The 16,330-nt window shown below is 42.4% G+C and overlaps 1 protein-coding gene across 1 annotated transcript in view; it reads left to right on the top strand.

Annotated features, from left to right (window-relative positions):
• The first annotated feature begins 1,690 nt into the window (after positions 1 to 1,690).
• Positions 1,691 to 16,330, top strand: part of ADGRL1 (adhesion G protein-coupled receptor L1) — a 181,045-nt gene continuing 166,405 nt past the window's right edge. The window contains exon 1 of the mRNA XM_070739581.1: positions 1,691 to 2,294. The gene's annotated coding sequence lies outside the window, so the exon portion shown is untranslated. The remainder of the gene's footprint in view (positions 2,295 to 16,330) is intronic.

The following is a 16,330-nucleotide window of genomic DNA, read 5'->3' on the forward strand; positions in this document are numbered from 1 at the left end:
CTTCATAATTTATGGAGATACTCCATAGATCAGTAATGGCGAACCTTTTTACCCTCGGGTGCCGAAAGCTTGTAAGCACACACTATTGCGCCTGTGTGAGTGCCCACACTCATAATTCAATGCCTGGGGAGGAAAATTGCCTCCCCTGTCCCCACTGGAGGCCCTCTGTAACCTGTTTCCCAACTTCTGGTGGGCCAAGTAGGCTTGTTTTTCACCCTCTCCAGGCTCCAGAGGCTTCCCTGGAGCCTGGTGAGGGGAAAAAATGCCCTCTCCCATTCTCCTGGAGACCCTCCGGGAGCTGAAAATGCCCTCCCAGAGCCTCTGTGCAAGCCGAAAATCAGCTGTCCAATGTGTACATGCGTGCTGGAGCTGAGCTAGAGATATGGCTCCGCGTGCCACCTGTGGCACCCGTGCCATAGGTTCTCCATCATTGCCATAGAGTATCTCCATAGACAGGTCATGGCTGTCCCAGAGGTGCCCTTTCCAAGAGGCAACTTGGACTTTCTGGTTGGGAATTAAGCAAACACTTGGGAATTAAGCAAATCTGAAAAGCAGCCATTTGGGAAGATGGAGAAAGATGTTTCCTTTAAGTCCCCTGGTATCCCTGCGCCTTTTTCTTCACTTATACCACAATACCTGATGTTTTGTAGTGCGCTCCTTCTTCCTGTTGTTAGCAATCCTCCAGGACCTGCCTATTACCCATTCTGCAGCTTCATCTGAAACATCCCCCCCTCCCCATTTTATTCAAAAACCCTTCCACTTCAGCCTTCCTTACTGCAAATCCATCCAAGGTATTCCTTCTTGCCCCCCAGACTAAATATCTCTCTTCCCCGCTCGCTCCCTTTTCAAAAGAACTCCATCCCGCGTTTTCTTTCCCCCGCGACGCCTATGGTGAAAAGCCTCCCAGGTGTATCCGTCACTTCTGGAATCCGCTCCGATTTTTCCCTCCCGCCTTCTTCCTAAGCCCCGAATAGCGCTGGCTGGCTCGCCGTTGCCTCCCGGTCCTCAGGGAGCAGAGCGAACCGTTCGCTTCTTCGTCAAAAGCACCCCCGGCTTAGTAGTTCCGGGCTCCGCGGGCCTGAGGGGGTTCGTGAGGGATTCGCCCGCTGCCGTCCATCGCCTCCGGCCTAGACGCCCCCCTCACCCCCCCCGCGCGCGCGCCTCTCTTTTTCTCCCCCCCCCTTCAGTCACCTTCCTTTTTTGCATCCACTTCCCAGCTCTCGCCTTGCCCGAGCGGGTCCGCCGGGAGGGGGCGTCCACCGCAAGAAGAGCGAGAAAAAAAGGGGGGTTGAGAGAGTGCGTTTTGCCTCGGGGAAAGCAGCGGGGGCAGCTGGAGCGCTCGCTCCACGGCGGGGAGACACGGGGGCGGCTGGTGGGAAGGAAGCGAGGCCAGAGCTTGTGCCCGGCCTGCCTTATAGAGTCCCCAAGCTCCCCCCCTCCTCCTCCTCCCCATCTCGCGGTGGGGTGCTGGTGGGGGGAGCGCGCGCGCGCTTGTCTGTGTGTGTGCACCGCGGCGGGGGGAAAGCGGAGGAGCGACGGGCAGAGCAGGCAGACGTCGCCCCTGCGCTCGCGCGGGTGAGTGTGTGTGTGTGTCAGGGGGAGGGGGTGGAAATCTGGGTCCGACCGGCTCCAAAAATGCCCCAGACTGCCTCGTTATTACGGACGGCTTCTATTGCAAGATCTCCTTTTGGCGAAGCTGGCCGAGGGGCATCGCCTTGCGGAGGCGTCCGCCAGTGACATCTCGTCGGCGGAAGGAGGGCTTTGATTTGGTCCTTCTCTTTACCCCCTCCTCTCCCTCCCTCCCTCCCCCCCGCACCTCTTCCTCCCATCTGCTCTTTTCCGAGGGGGCGGCTGCAAACAAACAACATCAACACACACACACACACATACACACAAAATAGGGACATAGTCGATTGATAAGAGACGCCCCCTTCCTTTCCCTCCTTCCTTCCTTCCTTCCTTCCTTCCTTCCTTCCTTCCTTTCTTGCCCGCCCCATTTAACTCGCCGGTCCACCGGGGGCAAAAACAATCCGAAATCCGGACGCGTCGTTCTCAGTGTGAGTGTGTGTGTGTGCGCGCACTCCCCCCTCCGTCCCCCCCAAGCTTCTCTGAAATTGACGCCCCAAGGGGGGAGCGATCGGAAGAAGAAGATCTAGATCACGCATCCGATTTTTTTGCCTCGTGTTTCCTAAGAATCTGCCGTGGGGGGGGCTCGAGCCCTGCCGTTCGTGGCGGCAGGGATGGATTAGAGATCTCTCTGAATGGAGGAACCGGAGAGGACTGGATCGCAGAAGGTAAGGAGAGAGGAGACTCGCTTTCGCGGGCGTGTGTGTCTTGCATGTTTTGGGGGGGGGGTGTCGTTGCACGCGGGGTTGGTGTGTTGCTGGAAATTGAAGGGTGCTGCTCTCTCTCCCCTCCCATTCATCAGCGGTTGTATTGGCCTCGGACACCTGGAAAAATCGGATAGATGGCGAGTCTTATTTGCAAGAGGGCGCTGGTAGTGTTTGGCAAGGATGGTGGTGGTGGTGATCGTTATGGGGGAGAAAATGGGATATTATCGCCGTCGTTACCTGAGCTTTCTTCTCGCGCTCTCTGCCCCCCCCCCCCTTTGGCTACTGCTGGACCTGGCTGTTGGATAAGCGTCTCCCATGAACTGCCTTGCTTTGCGCCGTGAGACTTGGAAAAGCGGGGGGGGGGGGGTTGCTGATTGAACTATGAGGCTGGGAGGAAGGGACCATTTCCCTTCCATTTCCTCCCACCTTCCTTCTACCTCACTCCCCTCTCCCCCCCCTTTCATTTTCTCTGGAGATTCTAGTCGGCGGGGGGGGGAGGGTTGCAAGCGAGGGTCCTTTTCGCCTAAGGGTGAGGCGGCCGCCTCAACCTCCCCGTTTGGTTTTCTATGGTGCCCAAGACAAAGCCCTCTGCCAAATAAATAAATAAAATAAAAATTTTAAAAAAATTATCCTGCTCCTCGTCGCCGGTACTGCGGTATTTCCTCCCCCTCGATTTTGTATATATATATACATATATATATATATGTTGGGTGGAGGGTGAGGAAAGGAAATTGCCGTCAAAATACCGTAATGCACAAAGAGGAGGGTAGGGCAATTTTCTGGCGGTCCCCCCCCCCCCCCGTCTTATTCTTCTCTTTCCCTCAGCTCGTTGTCTCCGGGCTCGTTTTGCTGCAGGAGGTGGGGCGGGGGGAGAAGGGGGAGAGAAAAGGGACCTGGGACCCGGTTTAACATCGGGGCAACGGTCCGTTTCTTGTAATTATCCCCCCTCCCCCGCCCCAAATTTCTCTCAGACGTGTCTATGTGCAACAGCCAGGTTTTGAAGGAAGGAAGGAGGGAGGGGTGGTGAGCATACAAGAGCGCGCGCGAATGTCTTCCCTCCCCACAAGTACAGTTTCAAGATGGGGAGAAGGATGCAGGCGGAATGGTTAATTGGGAATTGGGGGGGGGGCGACATGGGTTTGTTGTGGTGGATCTGGAGCTGTGCCACCCGCTCCCCTCCGTACCTACCCCACCCTCAGGACATTTCTCTAGGGATAAGTGGATGTGCCCCTTACTTCACCTTAGGCCCGGCCTTCCCTAAGCGGCTCCCTTATGGCCGCCGAAGGGTCCCTGGAGCATAAAATATGGCTGTGGATCTAATTCCCCAACAGTGGGGCCTGATCTTGGTCTGTCTACAGAAAGGTTTTCAGTGAATGGTGGATGTGAATGCCACACGCGTGCACATATACACACACACACACACACACACACACACATTTAGGTATGTTGTATAATATCTCCTGATCGTCTCTGGTCCATAAGAAAGAAATACAGTATTGGCAAAGAATTTTTTTGGGGGGGGCAGATGGTTGTCTGGAAGAAACTTGGATTGAAATTATTGCATCCGCTCAAGTCTATTCTTCCCCCTCTCCGTTCCCCCTCCTCAATTAGCTGACAACCAAGATTATTAGACTTGCACTGATTTTAGGATGGGATCAAATTATCTCTGCCCCCCTCCATCATTATTTCCAAAATTAGGTTGACAGAGATGGTAGATTGATTGCTGCAACACAGTTTGATTTAAAATTCTTCGCAGGGCTGAAAAGACAGAAGGAGGAGAGTAGGTTCAGTTTTACGGCGCCCTGAGTTCTTCCTTAATTTGGTGAATGTAGTGGCTGTGGAATTGTAATTATTAATGTTGGAAAATGAAATGACTGGAAAAAAGAGGCTGTGTATGTGTTTCTATGTTTAGGAAGGGTTGGCTAGAATGATTGGTAAAAGGGTGAATACAAATGTCATTAAACCGAAAGAAATGTAGATAAAAGGGGAAACAGAATCTCAGAAAAAAGAAATGGTTAAAAATCAGGCTTCCTTCGCCCCCATCTCCAAATTTATTATGCATAAACCTCTCCCCCACTCCCCCATTTTCTCTGGTATATTTCTTGAATAGACTCCCTCCCCACCCGCCAACTTGTGAGCCATAAATGTCTTTTCTCAGCTTTGGCTTGCTTGGCAAAGGCGAGGAAACTGGAAGATGTCAAACAATAGTTCTTTGGGGAATATCAGCAGCCCACAAGGGGTTATTAAAAGGGAAAGTTAGCACCAGGAAGCAGAAGCTGGCCTTGCTTTTCCTGAAATCCCCAAGTTGGGGAGATAAGAAGAACGGTACACTAATAACAAAAGATTTAAGTGCCAAAGCCCACTGCAACAACATAGCCAAGAAGGCTTCAAGAGTTGTAAACCTGATCCTACGTAGCTTCTGCTCTGGCAATCTCACACTACTTACCAGAGCTTACAAAACGTTTGCCAGACCCATCCTTGAATACAGCTCATCTGTTTGGAACCCATATCTCATCTCAGACATTAACACCCTTGAAAATGTCCAAAGATACTTCACCAGAAGAGCCCTTCACTCCTCCACTCGAAATAGAATACCCTACGAAACTAGACTTTCAATCCTAGGCCTAGAAAGCCTAGAACTAAGACGCCTTAAACAAGATCTAAGTATTGCCCACAAGATCATATGCTGCAACGTCCTGCCTGTCGGCAACTACTTCAGCTTCAACCACAACAACACAAGAGCACACAACAGATTTATACTTAATATTAACCGCTCCAAACTTGACTGTAAAAAATATGATTTCAGTAACCGAGTTGTCGAAGCATGGAACTCATTACCGGACTCTATAGTATCCCCAAACCCCCAACACTACCCTTAGATTATCTAAGATTGACCTATCCGGATTCCTAAGAGGTCAGTAAGGGGTGAGTACAAGTGCACTAGAGTGCCTTCCGTCCCCTGTCCTATTGCTCTCCTATATCTCCTATACCTTTCTTCTATTCCTATATCTCTTCTCCTATTCTTTCATTGATATGTTCTATTACTATAACTTCTCTTCTATTCTTTCTTAGATATATTTTACTATGAGTATCTCCTCTATAACCTTCATCATGTATTTTAGTATGTGTATATATATAGATATAGATATATACCCACTAAAACTCTCACTGTGTATTGGACAAAATAAATAAATAAATAAGTAAATAAACAAACAAACAAACAAACATATTCTGTTGGATATCTTCAATTCCCTCTTGAATCCACTCTAGCTCCCTTCTCCCCTCTGCCTGGCCAGTCTAACCCTATTGCTTGGAAGACTCGTGGCAGATAACATAGAGCATCTTTACCACCTTTTTGATACATCATATTGTATACAGTACCCACCCATCTGGGCTTGAGGAAGGAGTGTTGTGTTGGGAAAGTGGGGCATCAGTCCATTCCTCTTGGAGCATTTTTGCAAGTTAGGGGAAGCAGAAGGCAGAGCAAAGCCAGCATGGCTTTAAACAGCTTCAGAGAATCTCTGCAGCTGCAAAACTGAAGGCAGGACACTATAAACAATGAGAATTTAAACCTATTCCTTTTTTCTACAACAAGAATAACAATGGTTTATGGTCTCAGTGCTGAGATAGGAATAACATCTTTTTAATAGGAGAGTCTGCAGAGAGGGCCGGCATACAAATCTAACAAATAATAATAATAAATAATAATTACAAAGATTTTGGGGAACAAACCTTCCGGGATCCATTACTATTGAATCTACTGTTGAATATTGTTACCTTTGGGTCCACCATTTAGTTTAATAATTGGATGCCCAGGAAGTTCTTGCTGGAAGTTCTTTGAAAATTGGATGTGTTTCACACAATTGTGGTTGTTCAGAATTAACGTTACACTGCTCAGTGTTCATTAATTACAGCCATGTATTCTGTGCAATTTTATTGAAAAGAACATGCAATCTTCCATGTTAAGCTTGCTTATGGATCAGGTAAACCACCGCATAAATCCATAAACAAGCTTAACATGGAAGATTGGGATACTCTGGCTGTGTTTGTACCAGCTTAAAAAATGCAACAATTCTTTCCTCAATTAATTAACTCATGGTTCCATTCCAGTACCATGCGATGATGAGGGTTGAATATGTTAGTTTTTTCAACTCAGGGATTTGTTAACTGTGCATGTGTGTATTTATACACACACATATACACATACATATATATTAATATATATTCCATATGCATATGCATATACACCCCATATATCCACTATCTGCTGCCTTTCTTATTTTTGGGATGAAAATCTCCAGATTTGTTACAGCTATGAAACATTTATGACATAAGCAAGCTTAGGAGTTTTGGAAGCAATTCTTAGGAGTTTGGGGCAAATGGATCAAGACCCCTGCTTGGTTTCATTTTCCATGAATCAATAAAGATGGATTTCCTGGTGGATGGATGTAAATTGGCATTTTTCTCTTTGAACACAGGGGCGCTATGCTGCTTAACACCAGCTGGAAGTATGCAGCCTTTTGCCAAACACATTTGTGCTGTGGCTCTTGTGGTACATTCACGTTCCGTGGCAGATTCTTCACTTATATGAACCTATGACGCTTGCCTGGAGCTAGGATCCTTTTTTTTTTCTTTTTTAAGAACCCTGTTTCTGAAATTGACCAGCAGCAAAAATATAAAATAAAAATGGCTCTGAGCAAAGAGCTTTCCAATCAGATCTAAATCAACACCTCTCAGCATAGAGGCAACCTTGCCTTAGACATCTTAAGAGCTCCTAAGCAAAGGGGCGGTCTTGGATGTCTGTCTCCATGTCCATTTGTACCCAGAACCACTAATGACTGGAAAAAAATTATTTCTCATGCTTGATCATGTGGGGTCCAGATTTCAACCTAATTCAGCCATTTGCAAGCTATGTTGGTGTTAAAAAGTCTTCCATTTTCCAAAAGAAAGGAGAAGACAGTCGGGTACCTAAGGACTTGTGTTGCAAGCTAACCACTAGGTTTGACTGGGGGAACGTGTGTGTGTGTATGTGTGTGTGTGTATGTGAGTGAGTGAGTGAGAGAGAGAGAGATTAGTTTATATATGCAAGATTTCTTTAAAAATGCTGCATTTTAGAAGTCAAGAAATGGATAGATATCTCAAGCTGTGTTACCGGTTCCTTCTTTGAGGGAGGGGAATATGTACATCCCTAGAGGCTCCCTGTGTAGTGCTGAATATATTAGTGTTCTGTCATCTGGGCTCTGAACATCCATCTCTCCCTGTACGGTGACTGTGACTCTATTCTCTTATACAGTACATAATTATCCCTGTGTATTATCACATGTACACATACTTTCCCTTTTGTTGTATTATCTTCTTTGAATGGATGCCAAGCCTTGGGGATTTTAAACAATACGCTGAGGATGATTAGGGGAAGGCAGTCAGATGGACACTGTTTGAGGTGGAGCAGATTCTTAGATTCTTTTCCATTGCTTTTATCCCCTTCATCATCTCAAGCACTCTGTTAACAGACAAACCCTTGTCTCTCATGCCAGAATCCTTCAGTGGAGCCAGTGTCATTATTATAGAGAACTGCTGGAACCCCAGTTTGGTCTCGTGGTTAAGGCACCAGGCTAGAAAGTGGGAGACCGTGAGTTCTAGTCAGTGGTGGTATTTTGCCGGTTTGGGCCTGCCCCGACTCTATCTTCTCCTATTTCTGCATGTTTTTAATCCGTGCGAATGGGTGCAGGCCGTGCACATGTGCAATGGTCTCACGCAGAAGGTCGCATACAGGCGCAGATGGAGCACATTGCTCACATTTGCGAACTGGTTGGGAAGGTAAGTGAATACCACCTCTGTTAGTCTCATGAAAGCCAGCTGGGTGGCCTTGGGCCCGTCTCTCTCTCTTAACCCAACTCAACTCACAGAGTTGTTGTGGTGGTAAAAAGAGGAGGATGAGGATGTACTGGATGTGTTTGTCACCTTGAGTTATTTGTAAAAATGAATAAAGGTGATATACAAACAAACAAATAAATCTGAAAGAATCAATATTCAAATCTTAAAAATAGCCAGAATCCATTGTTTTGATTTCCAACAATACCTATAGAGATACTGTAGTGGAGGCAGTATGAGAAATGGTGGATAAACTTACAATTTAGACTATCACTATCTCTTCATAGCTGATGATGCCTATGAATTGCTTATTACTAAGCCAGGCAAACCAGGTTAGTTGTTGCTTGTAGCAGAGAGAGGGTCTGTTTGAAGGCTTATTTTGTCCAGGACCTTCTCAAACCTCATGCTTTTTTTCCCTTTTCCAGCATTTAGTCGTGTTTCTTTGTGTGCACATGCTGAAAAGCTATCACCTTTCACTATAAATGCTTAGGCAGTGTCAAATTTCCATGGAGGATTTTTACTTTTCATAGAAAGAGTATAATTCTTTCCTGATTGATATTCAAGCCCTCCTAAGGGACTACTAAATTACCTAGAAAGTTGATTAGAACCAAGGCTGTCTAAATTTCAGGCATACTCTGAGCTGGTGTGATAAATCATCCAACCATAGACTTTTGGCATCTTGACATGTCCCTTTGACCATTGTGTTATTTGTAGTAATAGTTTTAAGTACTATAAAGCATTACAGGCATAACTCAGAGATATTTCAGATCACTGCAGTAAACTGAATATCACAATAAAGCCACTCACACAAATATTTGGGTTTCCCATTGCATATAAAAGTTACGTTTACAGTATACTGTAGTCTATTAAAGTGTGCAATAGCATGATGCCTTAACAAACCAATGTGCATACCTTAATTTAAAAATATTTTATTGCCAAAAGTACTAATCATCATTTGAGCCTTTAGCAAATCATTATCTTTTTGCTGATGGAGGTCTTGTCTAAAAAAACACAATATCTGCTCAGTGTAATAAAGCAAAATGCAATAAAACAAGGTATGCCTGTACAATGAATTTCTGTTTTTTATTGAAAAATGCCTTCTGCTTGTTCTCATTTCACATTTTATAAACGTTGTACCTGTATATGAGTTACGTTGTCCATCTTTGTGGCTGATCCATGAAAACTTTATCCTGAAAGCCTACACCTCTTCTATGCTTGCTGCCTTTAATCTTCTCTAGCTCTATGCTCTGTTTCTTCAAACCTTGGTAGCATCTTCTTAAAATCTTGCAGATTGGGAAAGTGGAAACTTACCCATTGTATTGGCTTTGATAGTATCAGAACCTTCCTAAGCAAGCCCTTCTAGTATAATATTCTCCCATCCACAATGTCTACTACCACTAACCCATCAAGTGGTTGGTGCTGATAAGAGTTGCAATCCAAGGTCCTCAGCCATCCTTCTGTGGCTCATTTGTATCCTCACTGGATAATTTACCACCGATCAATGTTTTTTTAAAAAAAATTTAATGTTTGCATCTTGTCATTTTGGTACTTCTAATACAATATCTACCCTGAGTGCAAGATTATTCAGCTCAATAAAGCTTTGATATTACATTATTTTTTTTAAAAAAATAGTTTTATTGAATTTAAAACAAATCAACATGAAAATACAAATACAAAATATACATATGTACAAAGTCAATATATATAACAAAAGAGAAAAAAGTTTATATATGTATATTATAGCATTACATATCACTATTGTAATTCTATTATGTTCTTATCTTTAATTTTCTTCCTATTCTTATTATCTTTCATCACCAAGCGTGTCCTATATAATATTATTTATTGTATAGATTTGTGTGTGTGTGTCCCAACCACTTATACCAATTCTCCCAAATTTTATAAAATTCTGTGTCCTCCGTATCCTGTAGTTGCATTGTCATTTTACACATCTCCGCACATTCTAATATTTTAGTAATTTTCATAGTGTTTATAGGGATTATGTCTGTTTCCAAAAATTGCACATAGAGAATTCTGGTGGCTGTTATAATGTGTAACATGAGATATTGGAGGTGTTTGTTTACTTTTGTTCTAAATATTCCTAAGAGAAAAGTTTTTGGTTTAAGTTCTACTGTCTGTTTGGTTATTTCCTCAATCCATTTTTGTATTGTTTTCCAATATTTCTTTATTTTTGAACAAGTACACCACATGTGATAAGTACTGATTTCCTGTTTACATTTCCAGCATAGGCTTTCACCACCCGGTGTGTTCTATGTAATATTATTTATTGTATCAATTTTTTGTGTGTGTTCCAAAAATCATAGGCTGGAAATGTAAGGCTTTAATACTACTTTCAGTCCTAGGTAAGAACTTTAACTTTTGCAACATTAGTGCAAACATATCGTATCCCCTTTTTGGTCTATGTATATAAAAACACCCTTAATTAGCAAACCATATTGTTTTAAGTCATATACCTCATTTGCTAACACATTTACACTCTCTAGTTAACTCTACCTATTCCACACTCTCTGTGCATCTCTTCAGGCAAACTATAAAATTATTTCAAGTCAAAAGATTAATTTTTAACAAGAGGATGGATATAACTCCAAGAAGAAGAAGAAAAGAAACATATGAGTGTTTAATTGCATTATGTTGTGAGCCGCCCCGAGACTTCGGAGAGGGACAGCATACAAGTTCAATATATAAATAAATAATAAATAAATAAAATGTGTAGGCTATCATGCATGCCAAACTAAATGGCCAAACTAAATTGTCTAGTGTTTAGAAGAATACCTACTTCAGCACAGTTGAAATTGAAGTTGTGCAGACTCTAATTATAATTGATTGGTAAAATATTGGTGAAAACTGAATAGAAAGCAAGCATTGAAAAGCCAAGATTCAAGATCTGAACTCAAAATCTGAGCAAAATTTTATTTAAGGGAAAGAGAGTTGTAAAAGGTTCCCCAAGAACAAAATTAGAATATGTATTTATTTATGTTACTGGTACCCCAAAGAATCCTGAAGAACATGTATTTTAAAAAGTGTTCAAAAGGATAGACATGCACTGACAATTAAGAGCGGGATGCTTTTAAGTCCATGACAACAATCCAGACCTTCTAATGTATGTTAAAGAAAACCTCTTTGCTGTTAATGTATGACAATTGGAAATCAGAAACTCTTGCAAATTGCTTAGAGCTAGGAGTAAATTTACAATCAGTTTATGCCTGTCCCTGTCCCAGAAACTAAAAATAAAATAAAATTGAAGCATTCAGGTTGAAAGAAATGGGATTATGGAATAATGGAAGGTGGACTCTACTCAAAGGTACATCCAAAGGCAATTTCTTAGACTATTTGGCAAGTGTAAGTAGTAGAGGGTCCCAGAATTCATGTCCTGACTTGGGCTATTTCTAGCATACTGGATGCCATGGTTAAAATATCCTTGTCCTAAGAAATGCCAAATGCCTGGCTTCCCTTGAGAGTGGATTAGCTTTTTGTTTACCGATGGACAGAATAGAAGCATCCATTATGAGTGAAGCTAATTAACAATGATATCTCCACACTTGTGAATGTAGATCATGAGCCATATTCATTTAGGCACCTTGCTTGATATGCATAGACTCACACCACTTTCTCAATCATTATTATTCCCATTAACCCTAAGGGCTTTGTGTTTCCATTTGTCTTGGCCCCTGATTTTTAAAAGTGAAACCTCTGCTCCTGGTGCTCTGAAATTATTCCACATTTTGATTCTTTCACTTTTTCAATCTCAAGACCCCAATCTTATGATTCTCCACATTGGCACTGCACTATGAGATTGCTTTTTGTCCTACTCTTTTTATCCTATTAGCTAATGCTTCCATTTCAGGAGTAGAAAAAGTGCTCTACAGTATACAGTGTTCCCTCAATTTTCGCGGGGGATGCGTTCCGAGACCGCCCGTGAAAGTTGAATTTCCGTGAAGTAGAGATGCGGAAGTAAATACACTATTTTTGGCTATGAACAGTATCACAAGCCATCCCTTAACACTTTAAACCCCTAAATTGCAATTTCCCATTCCCTTAGCAACCTTTTAGATTATTACTCACCATGTTTCTTTATTAAAGTTTATTAAAAAAATATTTATTAAAGGTGAATGAAAGTTTGGTGATGATATATGATGTCATCAGGCAGGAAAAACCGTGGTATAGGGGGAAAACCGCAAAGTCTTTTTTAATTAATATTTTTGAAAAAACGTGGTACAGTATAGACTTTTCGCGAAGTTCGAACCCGCGAAAATCGAGGGAACACTGTATAGAGGCAACTCACTGAGGTAGGTAGGGGAGGTCCTTGTGCTGTACTGTACACTCTAGCACCTGGCAAAAGTATGTCTTGGCATTTACATTTTCCACTTCTCATCCTTTTTGTATCCTCAGCTGTGTAAAAAACTACAGTATTTCATCAGTTGATCAAGTTGACTACCAAAGCATAGTGTGGAGGGGAAGCTGAGATTTGTGCCTATGTTTTTTACAGTGGCAGTGGTAGCTAATGGAGAAGTCATAGTGGTAATTCTGTTTCTGGAAGATCTTGTTGGAACTTGAGTTTAGGGTAATAATAAGAATAAAAAGATACGTTTTCTCACTATTGAGTTAAAACACTATCTACTCATCTTTGAGTCAACATACACCATGAGAAATGCTGCCCATAAAATTTATTATACCCATTGCCAATCCCTGTGCTGCCTATTGCGTTGGTTTTCGAGTCAGTGCCAAATAATATAGCGTGGCATTCATTATGGGCAAGTGATTTGGTTTTCTGTTCTTGGTTTTGCTGCCAACACAACACCAGCTAGTGAAGAAAACCACCAACTAGCATTACAGTAGGAACCGAGTGGTGTTTCTCAACTTAAATGAATGTGAAGCAAATCTGTTATGCAAAGCTGCCAGGACATAATTAGCCTCAAATTTGGAAGCTACAGATTTTGTAACTATTGAGGTCAGTGGTCACTAACTGGTGATCCATGGGCCATTGGTGGTCTGTGAGAAATTTGGGTGGTCTAAGAAAAAATATTTGCATTTTTTATATTGCACTAAATCAAACTACAGCCCCTGTGCTGGATGTGTGCAATTACTATTTGTGTTGCTGCAGAGAGTCTCCCCCTTTGGGGTCTTTTTGTGTGGGTCAAAGGGGGACACAAATTCCAACTTCTGTCAGGCATGGGGGAATTGAAACATCTCCCCTTTGCCCATGTAGTTTTTGTGTATGATTTGATTGTGTGTTTGGTTTTTATATATTGAGGTCTCTCTCTTTTTTGGACTTTTTAACTGTAATTTAGATTGCCAAATATTACATTTGTTACTATGTACTGTTTTTACCATTGTTGTGAGCCGCCACGAGTCTGCGGAGAGGGGCGACATATAAATCCAATAAATCTAAATCTAATCTAAATCTAACTTGGGGTTTGCATCGGCTCCTGGTGCAGGACTTTGAACGAAGGCTGGAGGGAAGTGCCGCTGGTGGTGAAGAGCCAGAGGGCCTTATTCCAGTGGGACTCCATCATGTCCTGGGACTGGTGGATCATCTCATCCCACTGAGTTTCCAGGTGCTGGTATCTGGCCTTGCACTTCCACAAGTCTTCCCTCTGCTTGAAAAGCCTATGCTTGTAGACCTCAGTGAGAGCTTCTGCTGAACCTCCTTCTTGGTCAGATCCAATCTGAACTGAGCCAGCTATTTTGCCAACTCTTTATTGTGGTGGCTGCTTAGCTCCAACAGTTGTTTCCTGATGGGGTCCTAAAGAGTGGGCAGGAGAAAAGTGCAAGTAGATGCTGGTGAGGTTCCTCTTGATGTGAGTGACATTGAGTTGGCCACGCCCACCCAGTCACATGACCACCTGTCCTCTGCTACCCAGCTGGTCATTAGGCAGATCATATGCTGCTCAAAAAAATAAAGGGAACACTCAAAGAACACATCCTAGATCTGAATGAATGAAATATCCTCATTGAATACTTTGTTCTGTACAAAGTTGAATGTGCACAACAGCATGTGAAATTGATTGTCAACCAGTGTTGCTTCCTAAATGGACAGTTTGATGTCACAGAAGTTTGATTTACTTGGATTTATATTGTGTTGTTTAAGTGTTCCCTTTATTTATTTATTTATTTATTTATTTGAGCAGTGAATTAGTGGTCCACAGAATTTAAAATTATGCATTTAGTGGTCCCTGGGGTCCAAAAGGTTGTTGCTCTAGATGGTCCTGGAGTTCAGGAAATGCAAAGCCAACCAGCTGCTAGAGAACCACAATCTTACTTCATCAGAAGTGAGGCCAAGAGAGGGAAAGAAATGAGTGAAGGTGTCAAATACAGAAGTCCTGGCAAATCAGCCACAACGAATTTTCTGAACAGTGTAATGAAGAAAAATGGGGCTGCTGCATCTGAAGGTAAAAGGTATATCAGTTAAAGAAGATTAGAACAAACACTGCCTCTCTCCTTCCTCTAACTAAATGGCAGAGTTGTGGTCTTCTCTCCTTTATCTTGTCAGATACCTGGAGAGAAGTTAGTGTAAAAAAAAAAGAAGGAGTGAGATGAGGGACACCTTGATGTTGTTGCTGTAGGAGATGTTGGAACAAGGGGAAAAATACTAATTTTAGATCAATAGAGCTAGGGGCGATGAAAAGTTGTCTCAGTTAAAGGCTAGGAACGAGATAAGGGCAACACTGGGAGAAAATTGGTGTTATCAGGACATGATTGCATCTTGATTAAGTGCAAATGGGGAGAGAGCCTATTTTATGAGGACTGTTCCCCATCTGAAACTAAATTATAAAGCAGAGGAATTTGCTCAGTGACTCTTTTATAGGAACAGGCAGTTTTATTTTTCTGAAATTGCTAAATGTCCACTATAATGTAAGATTTTAATCCACTTTTAGAGGGCTGGGTATCTTTTTTTTTTAAAAAAAAGCCTCTTCTGCTGATCATATTAAGTGTAGCTGGTTGCATTTGTTTCTCTAAAATAAAACTGAGCAGTGTTCATGAGCAATTTCTTTTAATACTGAAAACAGGTACTTGCCAGACCACTTCATGCATAAGTATTGAAAGAAAGAAAAATGTAAGTTAAAAAAGTTAAAAAGAAGAAGATGGTAGGAAGAATAAACCCATGTCCTAATTTTTGCCTCCCACTCTGTCCTCTTTTACCATATCTGTATCTTATTTATTTTGTACTTATTTTATGTGGGTGGAGTGGTGGGTGGATATATAAACTGTTCCTTTGTAAAAAGTTTTGCGCTCTTGATCCAATATGAATTCTACTTAGAGTTATTCATTCCTTTAGGGGAGATTCTGGTTTATTGCAACAACCTTTCCCAGCGAAGTCATACAATTCAATATATTCTTTCCATTTTTGCTTCAAGAAGAATTTGATCTTGATGCATGTGCAAAGTTGGCACTGTGGACGTCAATTGTCTCCCTACACAATACATTTGCTCTTATGAAACTTGCTCAGTGTATTTTAATATATAAATAATTGAAAGTAGACATTTCTTGCATCCCATGTTAGGGGGCTGTGCGGGGAGAAAATGTTGCCAATTTGACTGTTCATGCTTACCTTGAAGAAGGTGGTCAAAACAGAGGGCCATGGAGAGTTCTGATCCATAGAATGCTGGGGGTCAGACACAACTCAATGGCTGTTGACCATGCATACATTGTTCTAAACATATAAATCAAGACCAAGTTAGATGTATTGGCAGTTATATGCTCAACATGACTCTTACTTCTGCAGAAACATGAACTGGCTATTTTCCATTCACATTAAACAACATACATCTCTCCCCCCCACCTTTAAAACCTTCCTTCCAATCCACATTCTCTTTTTCTTAGCACTTTCCCCACCCATAGTTCCCATTCAGTCTTCTGATAAGGTAGTAGTTAATTAATAAATGGACGGTGATGTGACTGTGTGATAAATGGTGGCAGCCAAGTTGGAGAGAAGCATTTTAGGTTAATCTGATCAAGGACCTGGAGTGTTTGGAAAAAGTTCAAACCAAGCTTTTTTCCAAAGCAACATATTCCTGCAAGAGAAAAGAGGAGCGGTCCTCCTTTGCTGAAATTCTTGCTTAGAAATTTCGATGAAGAAGAAAATGATGTAGGGCTCAAAAACCAAC

The sequence above is a fragment of the Erythrolamprus reginae genome, chromosome 2, assembly GCF_031021105.1.
Source record: "Erythrolamprus reginae isolate rEryReg1 chromosome 2, rEryReg1.hap1, whole genome shotgun sequence".
Taxonomy (NCBI): domain Eukaryota; kingdom Metazoa; phylum Chordata; class Lepidosauria; order Squamata; family Dipsadidae; genus Erythrolamprus; species Erythrolamprus reginae.